Source organism: Anoplophora glabripennis, unplaced genomic scaffold (genome assembly GCF_000390285.2).
Source record: "Anoplophora glabripennis isolate ALB-LARVAE unplaced genomic scaffold, Agla_2.0 scaffold648, whole genome shotgun sequence".
Classification (NCBI taxonomy): domain Eukaryota; kingdom Metazoa; phylum Arthropoda; class Insecta; order Coleoptera; family Cerambycidae; genus Anoplophora; species Anoplophora glabripennis.
Window position 1 is genome coordinate 272,460 of NW_019416723.1, and position 7,087 is coordinate 279,546.

Sequence of the window (7,087 nt, forward strand, 5' to 3'; positions counted from 1 at the left end):
AGGTTTAAATCTCAGATTCAACCTTTAAATGACCTCCATATGACCTCCAGAGGTCACTTTCAGTAACGGGTCAAAACTTATTTGGACGTAAAACCCGCTCTTTCGGAATCCAGTGTCAAAAAAGTTATATCATTCAAATAATCGAAATTTGACCTTCATTTGACCTTGATCTAGACGTGCTGGGGCTATACGGATACCGGGATCGTGATCAGCGACCTCAAAAACATGGGCGTTAACTGGTCTGATTGTGATAGAAGATAGTCTCAATTTCATTTTGTGGCCTTGTGTAATTTTAAAAAATCAGAGCAAGTGTGGCTTTATAAGCGTTAAGTGGAAATATATCGCAGTCAACTTCATTAAAGGACGTTTCCATAAGTACTATTCATCGCCAAAGCTCTTTGGGACATGGAAAATTTATTCAACAGGATGTGACACAATTAAAGAAATTACTGTAAATTCGGAAACCAAAATACTAAAATGCTACAAGAGAAAAAGAAGTTAGACGAATCTTTACTTTAATATCGAGTGTCTCGAAAACCTATTTTCTCCTAATCTATGGTTAATGGTTTGACCTACTAATTTGGGACACCCTGTATAACGCATTATCAAATTATTGCGACTTGCAACATTTTCATTGATGTTTTAAAATAAATATAAGCTCCATTAGGCTATAGAATAAATAAAGTAAAAAATATATTTATTATTTGATTAACACTGGCTCTTGTGGAAAAAATGTGAAAAGGAAATACTGCTTTTATTCTCTCCGACGCCTTCTATTATAAAAACGTTCACGTAAACTCTACAACGACAATAACTCTTCTACTTAAAACCTTTCTATTCACGACGCTTCTTTTTTCTTTTTAAAGTAGTCGCGGGAGGTGGTGTTTTAGCTTTAGGCGACATATTTACGATCATCCGAGACCAAACGTCCAAACCTAACCTAATTTATATCGGACACTTCTTTGCCGGCCGCTGAGACCGTCGTCATTCCTGGGGCCTTATTTGGCAGGACAAGACTTCTTAAAATGACCTTAAACGCGGCGACCGTATACGTGTAAGCTGATTAAACCAATGGTAATCATGACGGGGTCTCGAGAAAGGGGTTCACCCTTTTGAGGCAAAAAATGTTAATGCAATAATTGGCGTTGCGCCTAAAAGATGCTTTAATTTTCACTCTGCCAATAAAAATATGTCGCAATATAATAATCTCTTATAATATTATAATTTTCATTATTTAGGTAAATACAGGGTGATTCTTGACTGCAATCTAATAGTGAATTTAAAACTGGTCATTTAAACTGAAATAAAAAAGAATCAGAAACAGTTTCCAATCGACTTTCATAAAAACAAATTTTCAACTTTATGTTGGTACTAAAAATACAGCGCCGTTAGAAACTGTTGCCGACTACTATGATAACAAAGCAATCATTTACGAGACTAGACATAAAAAATGGGTTATAGACTGGGCGGTATCTGTTTTCGTTTGGGTGAATCGTATATCCACGGAGATTTTTGGCTTTTTGGCTTTCAAATATTACTAGAAATGAAAATTTTTCTATGCGCATAAAAAAACGTGGGCATAACTTTCGGCGGCACAACATATTAAAAAAAATCGAAAAATGTCATATTTTTCTTCCTAATTAATTATATATCTCTCAAGAGTTGATTTTAAGAGAACTTTTTTACATAGGACTTCGTTTTCTTTTTCGATATTATATTCAACATCTTCATCTTCAAACTCAAAATAATTATTAATTTTCGCGTTGTCTAACAACTCTTTCTCGCACTCTACTTCTGCTTCTACTTCTACTTCTTCGATCGAATCGAAATATTATATTGAAATGAAAGATTCTTTTTTTTTAATATTTTTTTGTGATTAAAGTATAATTCCAATATTATTTATTGTTTAAAATATAAGTAAATGAGAAATTAACTCATTATATTACTAATTTTCGACATATTTTGAAAATTTAAAGCAGGTTGCTTATGAAGAAAAGTATTGCAAACTTAGACCTGGTAAGTACCAAAGGTATTTTTCGAAAAATTAGCCCGGATGTCCCAGTACATTTAGTGTAAATGACGGTTAACTTTGATCGGCTATAACTACGTAATTAATTGACCAATCGATCTGTTTTTTTAATGGAAGCGTATTTCCAAGAACTTTTAAAACCTATTTTAAAAAATTTGATTTGGTTGAATATTTACAAAGTTGTTCTAATTGTTTATAAGTACAAAAATTCGACCAATTTTTAAACAAGCGTCAGGCGAATTCAAATTTTTCAAAAAGCGTTTGAAAGCTTGAGAGCCCTTCTATATGTGATTAAATCTTCAAGTATCTAAGGACCTTGGTTTTAGCTGTGCAAAATTTTGAAAATTTACAATTTTTTTTTCATAATCTGGATTGCAAAATTATTATGAAAAATCTATCGAATCAATTTTGATGAAATTTGGTGTGATGATTCTTCATAACATGAAGTTCTCTTGAGTCAAGTATGAAGGTCCTATACCCAATTTAAAGACCCCAAAAAAATTCCCTAAAAAGTAATGTTTTTTAACCACATATTTGGCGATTTTTTCGATTTTGTAAAAAATTTAACATAACAAAAACATTTTCTTTCTCTTCCATTTTCGCCTAAAATAACTCTTGAAAAGATACATAATTATAAGTCTGTTTGGAAATGAAAGAGAGTAATAAAACCCCGAGATAAGAACCGGCCATGGGCGTCGTAATATTTCGTTTCGGGTAATTATCGGGTAACACTAATGCTAACAGGTAATGGGTGTACATTATATTGTATATATTGTGTATATTTTACTGGATACATCATAGGGCAGGAGCCAGTGTATTGTGACAGATCAATTCAGTCATAGAGCTGAATATACGAAGACGTGCTAGTGCAGTAGAGTAAAATTCGACTTGTTTAGCGACTATTATGCCAGTGGATATAATATTGTTTGGGTAAAATGTCGAGCTTATCAGATTACGTACCTGGTAAACGCGTGAAAAGATGTGCGCTGTCTCAGAATGAGAAGATTATTATATTAAATGTATTTAATACATTGAAACACCAAAATCCTACCAACAGTGTTGACGACATCGTGGAATAGTGTTCCAAAATGACAGGGATTAGAAAATCGACTATCTACAATCTTTTAAAGGAAACAAAAAATGAACAAGATACTGTAAATCCCCAAAATCATCTACAAGGGGTCAAAAGTCGTTATAGATGATTTCTTCAAAAATGTCATTCGCAGAAAAGTACACTCATTTTATTTTAAAAAAGAAATACCAACGCTAAACAAAATTTTAAGTGAACTTTCAGAGGACAACGATTTGCCAAAAATCAGTAGAAGCAAATTATGGGCCGTCTTACGAGAGTTGAATTTTTGCTGGGAAAAGCAGAACAGGAAGTCAGTTCTTATCGATAAAGATGAAATTATTTGTTGGCGAAGATCCTACTTAAGATCAATTAGAAAATTCCGTGACGAAGGGAGGAATATTTATTATCTAGACGAAACTTGGGTCAACGAGGGATATACTGTAACAAAAGTATGGCAAGATAAAAATGTAAAAAGTTTTCGACAAGCATTTTTGGATGGACTTTCAACAGGGTTCAAGGCACCTTCAGGTAAAGGGCGAAGATTAATAGTGACACATATAGGTAGTGCCAGTGGTTTTGTAGATGGCGGTTTACTTTTATTTGAATCTAAAAATACAGGTGACTATCACGAAGACATGAACGCAGATGTTTTCGAAGAGTATTTTACACAGATGTTGGATCTTATTCCTCCGGGGTCTGTAATTGTCATGGATAATGCCAGTTACCATTCACGGCAGACCGAGCGGACGCCTACGACTGCTTGGAGGAAAGCCGATATAATTCAATGGTTATCCGGAAAAAACATTTCTTTTGAAACAAATATGGTGAAAAAGGAACTTTTGACACTTGTCAATCTTAATAAAGATCAGAAAAAATATGTTATCGATGAAATGGCAACAAATCGCCAAATAACGGTACTACGGTTACCACCTTATCACTGTGAACTTAACCCAATCGAATTAGTCTGGGCGCAGGTAAAAGGAGATGTAGCGCGAAATAATACGACGTTTAAATTAAGTGACGTGAAAATTTTGTTAAAAAATTCCTTGGAACGAGTAACTGCAGATAACTGGCAAAGATGTATACATCATGTACAAAAAGAAGAGGAGAAAATGTGGGAACTCGATAATTTAATTGACGTTACTGTGGAACCTATCGTTATCAATCTAGGAGACGAAGATAATTCATCAGAATATTCAGAGGATGAATTTTAATATACCTACTTTTTTATTTTCTTTATTGTACATTTATACAACACTACATTTACTCACCATAATTTGAATTTTCAAAATACATATATTTTTGTGTGGAATAAAAGTCTATTCATTAAATTTAAATAAATATTTTGATAATAATATTGAATAATTTTATTTGAATTACTAAAAACCCTCTTAACCCGGTTATGATGCTTAAAGTAGCCTCATGTTTTGAAATGCTGTTTTTATATTGTTTACTTATAAGAGAAATGGACCGAGAAATTGAAGCGGCATAGACAAAGACGGATTGTCGGGGATTAAATTTTAGCTACCTGCTACAATTTAGTACAGTCCGATCGCACAAAGTTTTTTTAAAAGTACACCTCATCTATACCGAAAATGCATAATATAAAAATATTGAATATAAGCACCAGTACTACATTTATTTACGATTTGCATACATAATAAGCTTTTATTACTCTCTTTCATTTCTAAACAGACTATAAATAGGAAAAAAAAATATGACATTCTTCGATTCTTTTTAACATATTGTGCCGCCAAAAGTTAAGTCCACGTTTTTTTTATGCGCATAGAAAAATTTTAATTTCTAGTGATATTTGATAGCTAAAAAGCTAAAAATCTCCGTGGATATAGGATTCACCCAAATATGGACTTTTTGAAACAGATACCGTCTGCACTATTACATAATCTTAAGAATTGCGCTATTTTCTATGTGCTTCTGCTTCAAGATTGTCGGATTTTTTGAAATATTTGGCAATTACTTTTACCTGCTGGCGTGTCATATTTTCGTAGGGTGTTTATTATAAAGGGTGAGTTCAAAAGTAAAAAATGAGAACAAAAAATTTTGTCAAAACCGATTTACTTTATTCAAAATAGTCCTTTTCCGACTCAATATAGCGATTTCCATGGTCTAAAAGCATGTCGAACGAGTGTTTTATATCGTCGTCTGGAATGGCTTTTATTTCCACAAAACGCTTTCCTTTCAACGATAAATGCATTTTTCCGAAAAGGTAAAACTGGCGCGGTGCCAAATCAGTCGAATAGTAGTCGGAGAGTAGTTGAATTAAAATACTATTTCTCATCAAATAATCGGTCACAAGTGTCGATCGATGACATGGTGCATTATCGTGCAACAAACGCCAACTTCCTTCTGCGCAATATTCTGACTGAATACGATGAATAAGATGCACCAAACGTTTCAAAACGCCCAGATAGAATTGGAGGTGGAACAAACTCTTTGTAGACAATGCCCTTGCAAACGTAAATCAAATCAACAGTCTTCAATTTTGACTTCTCCAAATGAGATTTTGGCTGATCTTTGATGAATTAACGCATAGTTTTGATGGAATCTCCGGTGACAGATTTCGGTTGGCTAATATGTTCATCATTTATGTCGTCACGAATGAAGTTTAAAATAAAACATAATATTAGCTGTTTGTTCGATGCTCATTCTTGTATCGGTTACGCAAACATACTGTCAGTTAAGAGGCAATAACTCCCCTTCTATTCGTCCAAATGTCATGAAATTTTGACTGTACATCAATGTAGGATTTACGTTTCCGATAATTATCAATAGATGGCCCCACTATAAATACCTATTTTTTAAAAGTACCTACTGTTTTCTTTGGGTCGCACCTTATAGTATTAATACTATATTGGTACTATATTAACTTTTTATATGAACTAACCTATTTATTACAAATATTAGAAACACAGTTATTGAATTTGTTAAGTTAATGGTAGATACTAACAAACTACTTCTTTCATTTTCTTGTTGTATTAAAACATACATATTACCCACGCCTCCTATTGCTGTTGTAATTTTTTCTTCTGATCGATGACATTTTCTATATAACTTTCAGCTACTGTTATTTTTTCAATCTCCCTGCTGTTTCACTGTGGACAAATCAGCATCAGAATCTGCCAAAAATGAACACAAGACAAACTCTGGAAGCAACGCACGGTATATTCTTCCGGGTGAACAAGATTCCAGAAAGAGGCTATTGATTTTCGTGTATCAGTGAAAGTATGAATTGCAACATGACGCTTTGTATTAACTTATCGCGTTGTAGCAAATTTTTCCAATAATATTAACTCCTGAGGTATTCCCAAATTTGACAAAAATTCGCATAACATTTTCTATTAAAAATCTGTCAATTTCTGCACTTTACAGACTCCATTGAATCAAATAGTCATAGCTACTTTTGTATGTAAAAATCTTTTATCTTTGCCTTCTGTCAGAAATTTGTTTAGCAATCGTTTCATATTNTTTGATTACAATAATTAAAAACAATAATATATTGAGTCTCGATTAAAAATTTTTTTAGAAGTCGCTCAAGATTTTTAAAAATTTCCAAAATCGTCAAAAATTGAATTTTTTTAAAATTTTTTTTCTCGTTATTTTATCATTTTCTAGGTTGAAAAAAATCTCGATTCTGAAAATTTCAAATATTTTAATTTCTAAAAGTCATAATCATAATCATTTTAACTTTAAAAGTAGGTAGTGTACCTAAAAAATAAATATCAATGAACTAATAATTTTTTTACTGAATTTGCTGAACAAAAGAATGGAAATAAATCACTAGACACTTAAAAAATTTCTCGAGGCAAAATTTACTACAGCACTGTGAGTATCAAATATTTATAATTTTTTAATTTTTTAAAATTCAAGTGTCTCCTGATTTATTTCTATTCTTTTGTTCATCAAATTCAATTAAAAAAAATATTAGTTCGTTGATATTTATTATTTAGAGGTCGCTCGAAAACAGG